Below are 9034 nucleotides of genomic sequence, written 5' to 3' on the forward strand. Positions count from 1 at the left end.
TATCAGAATTTTCAAACACTTGCTGAAGGATCAACCAAAGACAGAGAAGTCATCTATGAAGACCTCTAAATATTGCCCTACCATGCCAGAAAATATACTCAACATGCATCGCTGAAAAGTGGCAGGAGCATTACACAGTTCGAATGGCATCCTTCGATAAGCGAAGGTGTCATAAGGACAAGTGAACGTTGTCTTCTCTTGATCTTCAAGGGCTATCTCTATCTGACTATAGCCCGAATATCCATCAAGGAAGTAATAGCAAGAGTGACCAACTAGCCTTTCCAAGATTTGATCAATGAAGGGCAAAGGAAAGTGGTCCTTCCTCGTAACGGTATTCAACTTCCTGTAGTCAATGCACATTCTCTAACTAGTAGTAACTCTAATTGGCACGAGTTCATTGTTGACAATAGCTACAATGGTAATTCCAAACTTCTTAGGAACTACCTGAGTTGGACTCACCCATTAGCTATCAGATATGGGGTATATAATACCCACATCCAATAACTTAAGTACCTCGGCTTTAACCACTTCCTTCATTTTTGGATTTAATCTACGTTGTGGTTGTCAAGAGGTCTTCGCATTATCCTCAAGATCAATGTGGTGAGTACAAATCAAAGGGTCAATTCCCTTAAGGTCCACAATCGACCATCCAAGGGCTCCCTTATGCTCAATTAGAGTAGAGATAAGCTTACTCAGGGTCGGAAGAAATCACCATTTGGTATGTCTCATCTTGACCTAAATAGACATATTTGAGATCAGAGGGCAAAGGTTTTAGGTCAAGCTTCGGTGTTTTGAGGTTAGACGGTAGATGACATCGAAGACACATTCGATGACATCGAATACGGGTTGATGACATCGAATTTATGAAAGAAAATTGAGTTGGTTGCTGAACAAATTGAAGACATTTTTCGATGACTCAAGGACTTGTTCGATGACTCGAAGCTCTACTCGATGACATCGAAGCCAATTCAATGACATCGAATTTTCTGTGGATTTTTGGTAAAACTCAATGAACACATTGGGCACCATGTTCGATTACTCGAAGGCCCCCTTAATGATATCAAAGACCTTCTCATTGACATCAAAGGCCTCTTCGATGACATTGAATTTATTGAAGAAATTGAATTAACTCTCTGGACTGTTTTGGTCGCATTATCGATTCCTCGAACAACGCTCGATGACATCGAAGGCCTCTTTAATGACATTGAAGGTATGTTCGATAACATAGAAGGTTACAGAGTTCGGATGAAGTTACAAAAGCACGAAAAAGCACGTATAAAAGGCACCTCAATGACATCGAAGCCAGTTCGATGTCATTGAACAATCGCACGAAGTTACGCAGAGTTACGTGAAATGCATAAATTTGAGGCAATTTCTAGATTTTTCCAAGTCGGTGCGAAAGGAGGTGTTGCTCAACAATAAATAGGAGTCCCTACGGCATCCCTGAGGATCAATCTAGGGTTTGGAGGAAAGAAGCACAAGGGTGGAGAGTCATCGCCAAGTGTTTTTCTTCTTTCTTCCTTACTTTTTCATGCTTTCTTCTAAAGTTTTAGATCCAATAATGTCTATGGTTGGCTAAACCTCTTAGCTATGGTTAAGAGGTGAAGCTTATAGCGTGATGGGATGTTCCTATTGCTTTGATTCATGTTTATATTAAATTCTCTTTGATTCTAATTTGATATTTAAGGAATTCTTTCAGTTCTTAATGGTTTGTCGTGACTCAAATTATAGTATATCTACAATAGCTTTAAGTATTTTCTTTTCGTGTGTTAAGATTGTGAAATTAGGAAATCCTATTGTTCACCATTATCCCTTGGGCATGGTTGGATGATGGAATCCCTTCTAACCTTCACAATTCTCCTATGTTTGATTGTGAAATTGGTATATCAAGTTATTTGCCATTATCTACTAAGCATGGCTAGGTGATGGAATCACTTCCAGTTTTCACAACTCTCATCCATTGAGAATTAAGTCAATGGAAGTTCAAATTTGGTTTTATTGAGATATCTTCCAACTGGATAAGATAGGACTCCAATTCCAGTTGTATCCTTGAATCAAGCATAGATCTCCCTGATTGCTATAAGTGGATCCTTAGAAACCCTAGCTCCCACCTTTAAATTTACTAGTTTCTAAATAAATTTCTCACAATTAATTCCTTTAATTTTCGATTTAGATTCACATCTTCTTCTAGTTCTACTTCTAGTTTCTTTCAGAATACACATGAGATTAGTCCCTGTGGATTCGGCCACGGTCTCACCGAGATTATTACTGCATCGCGACCCTACAGTTGGGGTTGTGAACAAGTTTTTGGCGCGATTGCTGGGAACTAACAGTTGCAATTTTCTGAGATGAACTAGTTTTGGAATTAGTTTAAGATTATGATTTTTCTACTTTCTATTTTTAGAAACAAACTTAGCTTTCTATTTCTAGGTGTAAAAACTTTCCTTTTCTTGTTTTTAAAAACTTTCCTAATTTCTTTTTAGAAACTTTACTTTTAAGAAACTAACTCATCTTTCTATTTTTATTTTTAGAAACTTTCTTATTTCTTTTTAGAAACTAATTCACTTTCCTTTTTTTTTTTACATGATTCCAATATAAAAACTTCTAATTTAGTAACTTCTTTCTATTTTCCTCTTTCCCTTTTAGGTTTAGGTTAGATTTTGAAATAGAGGGTTGAGAGTGTTTCATGCCCAAGTGGGTCCGTGATAACACTCAACGTCTCTTGAGTGAAGGAGGATTGGTTGAGGGGTTATCTATCCATCATAGGATTAGACACCACTTGAGATCCATAAAGTTAAATAAAGTTATGGCTGCCAATCAACCTCCAAATCCACCTCAACCTAGGGTTGAGGAAATCAAGGATGAGAATGAGGTGCATCAAGAACCCCCACCTCGTACTTTGCGAGATTATTTACAACCGGCGGGGGTGAGCACGCCAACATGCATGGTTTTTCCAGAAAATACGGAACATATGGATATCAAGCCAGGGTGATCCAACTCCTTTCAAAATTTCATGAACTTGAATCTGAAAATCCATATTTACACTTAAAAGAGTTCGATGAGATCATAGCCACTTTATATTTTCCTAACGTGTCCGATGACACGGTTAGGCTGAAACTCTTTCCCTTCTCCTTAAAAGATAAAGCTAAGATGTGGTTGCATTCATTACGTCCACGATCTATTGGCAGATGGAACGACATGACAAGGGAGTTCATTAAGAAATTTTTCCCATATCATAAAATGAACACCCATAGAAAATCAATCATGAACTTCACCCAAAAGGAAGATGAAACATTCTTCCAATGTTGGGAGTGGTTCAAGGATCTTGTTAATTCATGCCCACAACATGGTTTTAAAACTTGGTGAATAATAGGTTTCTTTTACGATGGGCTGACTTCTTCCATGCGCTAAATGGTCGAGACAATGTGCAATAGGGAATTCATTAATAAAGAGGTTGATGATGTGTGGGATTATTTTGACAAGCTTACTGAAAACACATAATCATGGGACATCTCCCCAAAATCTAGCGCCACTTCTTGGCCTACTCAATCAAAGAAGAGGGGTGGAATTTATCTTCTGAAAGAAGATAATGATATAAATGCTGAAGTGGCTAATCTCACAAGAAACCTCGAGGCCATGGAACTAAAGAAGGATAAGGCTAAGAAAACTGTTTACAGTTTTGTGCTTGCAACATTCACACAACTGAAATTTGTCCAACAACACCTGTTTTCCAAGAGGTACTAAATGAGCAATATAATGCCATGAACAATTACCAAAGACCTTTTAGTGGATCCACTTCAAATACATACAATCCTAATCGAAGAAATCATCCAAATTTCAGTTGGAGGAATGGACAAACTGCTTCTCCTCAAGTATTCCCTAATCAAATTTTAAATTAAGAGAAACCTCAAGAGGATCCGGTTCTAAAGCATCTTCAAAATTAAGAGCATTTCAATCAGGGTATGCTACAAGCCTTTCAAGACCTTACAAAGGCCATTCAAGGGCTTGAGACAAAAAATGTGATTGGGAAAAAAGGAAGCCTTCCAACTCAACCTCTTCCTAATCCAAAACAACAATATGAAGTTAGCAACCTGAGCTCTTCAAATTAAATGGAGTAGGATAAGTCTATCACTACTCTTAGGAGTGGGAAAACAATTGACAAATCTATTCCGGTAAGGGCTGAAAAGTCTAAGGACCTGAAAATAGATGAAACTGATAGACCTAGCAACACTCCACATGTATTAGAACTGGAACCTCAAAACAAGCTGATTGCTTCATTTCCCCAACAGTTGATTGCACCAAAACCTCTCTCTAACTCTGATGACATTCTAGACGTGCTGAAATAAGTGAAGGTCAACATTCCCCTACTAGATGTTGTTAAACAAATACCATCATATGCCAAATTTCTGAAAGACTTATGTACGACTAAAAGATGGTAAAATATTCAAAAGAAAATCATTTTAACTGAAAAAGTGAGTGTCATCCTAAAGCAAGATGTGCCACAAAAATACAAAGATCCTGATAGCTCAACCATTGCTTATGTAATTGGGAACTACCGAGTTGAGCATGCACTTCTTGACTTAGGAACGAGCGTAACTCGGTCTACGAACAACTAGGTTTGTGTGAATTAAAACCCACAGGAACAACATTATGACTTGCTAATCGCTTAGTTTGTGTACCGAGAGGGATAATTGAGGATTTGTTGGTCCAGGTTGATAAATTCTACTACCCAGTAGATTTTATCGTCCTGGATACTCAACCCATTGTGGACATGAGAACTCAAATTCCCGTCATTCTTGGTCGCTCATTCCTTACCACATCAAATGCAATTATCAATTGTAGGAATGAAGTCAAGAATTTGTCTTTTGGGAATATGACATTAGAGCTCAATATCTTTTTCAATATGAACAAACAAGTAGAGGATGATGACGATACCCACGATGTTAACTTGATTGATTCTTTCGTGAAAGATAGAACACTTCTGACCTTATCCTCTGACTCTCTAGAGATGTGCCTAGCCCACTCCAAAGATTTAGATGATGATATGATTAAGGAGATGGGTGTCACGCTATATACTGTGTCAGTACTTGAAGTTAACCGGTAGAGGCCACAATTTAAAGAATTGCCCCAAACTGATGTAGTGCCTCTACCGTCTAACCTTAAGGCACCAAAGCTTGACCTAAAATCTTTGCCCTTTGATTTCTTCCTACCTTGAGCAAGAACTGGAGAGTATGCTTATCTCTACTCTCATTGAACACAAAGGAGTCTTTGAATGATCAATTGCTAACCATAAGGGAATAAACCCTATGATTGTACTTACCGCATTTATCGAGAGGATAATGCAAAGAACTCTCAGCAACCACAATGTAAATTAAATCCAAACATGAAGGAAATGGTTAAGGCCGAGGTTTTTAAGCTATTGGATGTGGGCATCATATACCCTATATCCGATAGCCAATGGGTGAGTCTAACTCAGGTGGTTCCTACGAAGTCCGAAATCACCATCATAGCCAATGCCGACAATGAACTCATGCCAACTAGAGTCACTACTGGTTGGAGAATGTGCATTGACTACAAGAAGTTAAATACCGTTACGAGGAAGGACCACTTTCCTTTGCCCTTCATTGATCAAATCTTAGAAAGGCTAGCTAGTCATTCCTATTACTGTTTCCTTAATAGATATTCGGGCTATGACCAGATAGAGATAGCCCCTGAAGATCAAGAAAAGACCACATTCACATGTCCCTTTGGCACCTTTGCTTACGAAAGGATGCCATTCGGACTATGTAATGCCCCTGCCACTTTTCAGCGATGCATGATGAGTATTTTTTTCTAACATGGCAGGGTAATATTTAGAGGTCTTCATGGATGACTTCTCTGTCTTTGGTCTATCCGTCAGCAATTATTTTGAGAATCTTAAAAGTGTGCTGAAGCGATGTGAGGAAAAGAATTTGGTATTAAATTGGAAGAAGTGTCATTTCATGGTTCGTAAGGGAATTGTCCTTGGACATATCATCTCATCCAAGGGAATTGAGGTGGATAAGGCTAAGATTGATCTTATCTCTAACTTACCTCCACCCAAGAACATACGTGACATGCGATCCTTCTTAGGACATGTAGGATTTTACAAAAGATTCATCGAATTTATTGAAAAAATTGGAATAACTCTCTGACTATTTTGGACACATTATCGATTCCTTGAACAATGCTCGATGACATCAATGGTAGGTTCGATGACATGGACGGTCACAGAGTCCGGATGAGGCTACAAAAGCATGGAAAAAGCATGCATAAAAGACACCTTCGATAACATCGAAGCTTGTTTGATGTCATCAAACGAATCACGCAAAGTTACGCAGAGTTATACGGAGTGTGTAAAATTAAGGCAGTTTTCAATTTTTTTCCAAAGAGGTGTGAAATGAGGTGCTGCACAACTATAAAAAGGATTCCCCAGGGCATCCCTACAGATCTATCTAATCAATCTAGGGTTTAGAGGAGCGAAGCAGAAGGGCGGAGAGCCGTCGCCAAGTGTTTTTCTTCTTTCTTCCTTAGTTTTTCATGCTTTCTTCTAGGCTTTTAGTTCCAATCATGACTATGGTTAGCTAAACCTCTTAGCTAGGGCTAAGAGGTGAAGCTTGTAACATGATGGGATGTTTTTTATTGCTTTGATTCATGTTTATGTTGAACTCTCTTTGATTCTAGTTTAATATTTAAGAAATACTTTCAATTTTTAATGGTTTATTATGACTCAATTACAATAGATCTGTGATAACTTTGAGTATGTTCTTTTCATGTATTGAGATTGTGAAATTAGGAAATCCTGTTGTTCACCATCATCTCATGGGCATGGTTGGATGATGGAATCCCTTCTAATCTTCATGATTCTGTTTAGTTATGTGATTGGTATATCCTATTGTGAGCCATTGTCTCCTGGGCATGGTTTTGTGATGGAATCACTTCCAGTTTTCACAACTCTCATCCATTGAGAATTTGGTCAAAGGAAGTTTAGATTTGGTTTTACTGAGACATCTTCCAATTGGATAGGATGGGACTCTGATTCTAGTTGTGTCCTTGAATTAAGTATAGATCTCCCTGATCTCTACAAGTGGATCCTTGGAAACCCTAATTCCCACCTTTGAATTTCTTAAAGTTTTAGTTAAATAATTCACAATTACTCTCTCTACACTTCTAGATTTAGGTTTACATCTTCTTCTAGTTCTACTTCTAGTTGCTTTGAGAATACTCACAAGATTAGTCCCTGTGGATTCAACCTCGGTCTCACCGAGATTATTACTACATCGCGACCCTACACTTAGGGTTGTGAACAAGTTTTTGGCGCCATTGCTAAGGATTAACGATTGCATTTTTTAGGGATTAACTAGTTTTGGAAATAGTTTAAAATTAGGGTTTTTCTATTTTCTATTTTTTAGGATTAGGGTTTTCTGAATTATTTTAAAAACTTACTTTGCTTTCTAATTCTAGGTTTAGAAACTTTCCTTTTCTGTTTTTAGAAACTACTTTCTAATTCTATCATAGAAACTTTCCTTCTTTGTTTTGTTTTTTAGAAACTTTCTATTTTCTATTTTTAGAAACTTTCCTTTTCATTTTTTTAGAAACTAAGTTGCTTTACTTATTTCCTTTTTAGAAACTAACTCACTTTCCTTTTTCTGTTGTAGGATCTTAATATAGAACCATCTAATTTGGTAACTTCTTTCTAATTCTCTCTCTTTCTAATTTTATATTTTTATTTCCAGTAACACCCCGGATTTCGAGGGTCGAGCAAAGCTCTACTCCCGAGATCCAACGCATCACTTGTACAACATGGATAATGATGTTTAGATGTTGTTTATATCGATGTATTAAACATGAGTGGATTATACTAAAACAACATATCATAATCCAGAAATAATTAAATTTAAGCAAGCAGAAGACTGAAACACATATATATCAGAACGATAGATGTTTTACAACCTCCAGAGTATGATGATGTAATAGGGTTTAATATATACAAGTGTTGTTTAAAATATACAAAATGTCAAAATGTAAAGTGTTCGACTAATTCATATATCCCTGTAATCCTGTCGAATCAGCACAAGGTCTAGATAAACCCACCTGATAGTTGAACATAGGAGAATTCCTCCTCCTCGTCTATAAAGTCTGGCTCCGCTGCATAGGCTTCATCATTACTTACATCTAAACCAGAGTCTGGTTGGTGTTTTAAAACACCGTCCCAGGGTGGGAGTGAGTGATCAACTCAATGGTACTATAAGGTAAGGGTTAACATGTTATCAAGTCAATCAAGTAATAATGATAAAGCAATACAACAATCACTTCCAAACTAATCTTGTTAATGCAATAATGGAGTACAGTAATGATGCATGCCCTCACATAAAGCTCCATCACAAGTGACTCCGACAACCAAGTTCGCACATGACAACCTCCCTAAAGTGCAACTTCCTCACCAAAGCACATGCAATGCGGTGCATGGTCATGTTAACTAAGTTCTTAATTAAACTTATTCATACAGCAAGTTCGGGAAGCTAAGGTACATCCCTTTATATCATTATCCCGAACGAATGATCCATCTAGGGTCGTCAATCCTAGTTAACCACATATGATAAGCAAGTTGTAGGGCATCACCCCTAATGAAATAGCAGTCAATAGGCAAATTTAAAAGTTTATACTCGCGGTCACTACGGGAAGGCTCGTCACATTAGCGTAGGTCGACAGCTCGAACAAGGTGTCTCATACCACCATGCCTGGCTCACGAGTTTGGGTTGCTCATTGGTCACTACAGGAAGGCTTGTTACCCCAGCGTAGGCCGACAGCTCAACCACGGTGTCCTATACCACCATGTCCGGCTCATGAGTCTTAGCGGATCATGGTACCATGGTTGAAATAGGTTTTTACATTAGTAAGTGGTACCTTAGATTCAAGCAGTAGTGTCCATACATGGTAAACACACAATGGGTCAATCGATTTATTAAACAAGCTCGATTGGTACGAGCGCACGCTGACTTAATTGACATAGAGT

General features: G+C 37.9%; 1 non-coding gene across 1 annotated transcript; it reads right to left on the reverse strand.

The window, feature by feature from the left end:
- Nucleotides 1-3246: 3246 nt before the first annotated feature.
- LOC131247534 (small nucleolar RNA R71) lies at nucleotides 3247-3353 on the reverse strand. Its single transcript, XR_009171818.1, has one exon. It is a non-coding gene; the product is annotated as a small nucleolar RNA R71 (small nucleolar RNA).
- Nucleotides 3354-9034: the final 5681 nt, after the last annotated feature.

Source organism: Magnolia sinica, chromosome 5 (genome assembly GCF_029962835.1).
Source record: "Magnolia sinica isolate HGM2019 chromosome 5, MsV1, whole genome shotgun sequence".
Lineage (NCBI taxonomy): Eukaryota > Viridiplantae > Streptophyta > Magnoliopsida > Magnoliales > Magnoliaceae > Magnolia > Magnolia sinica.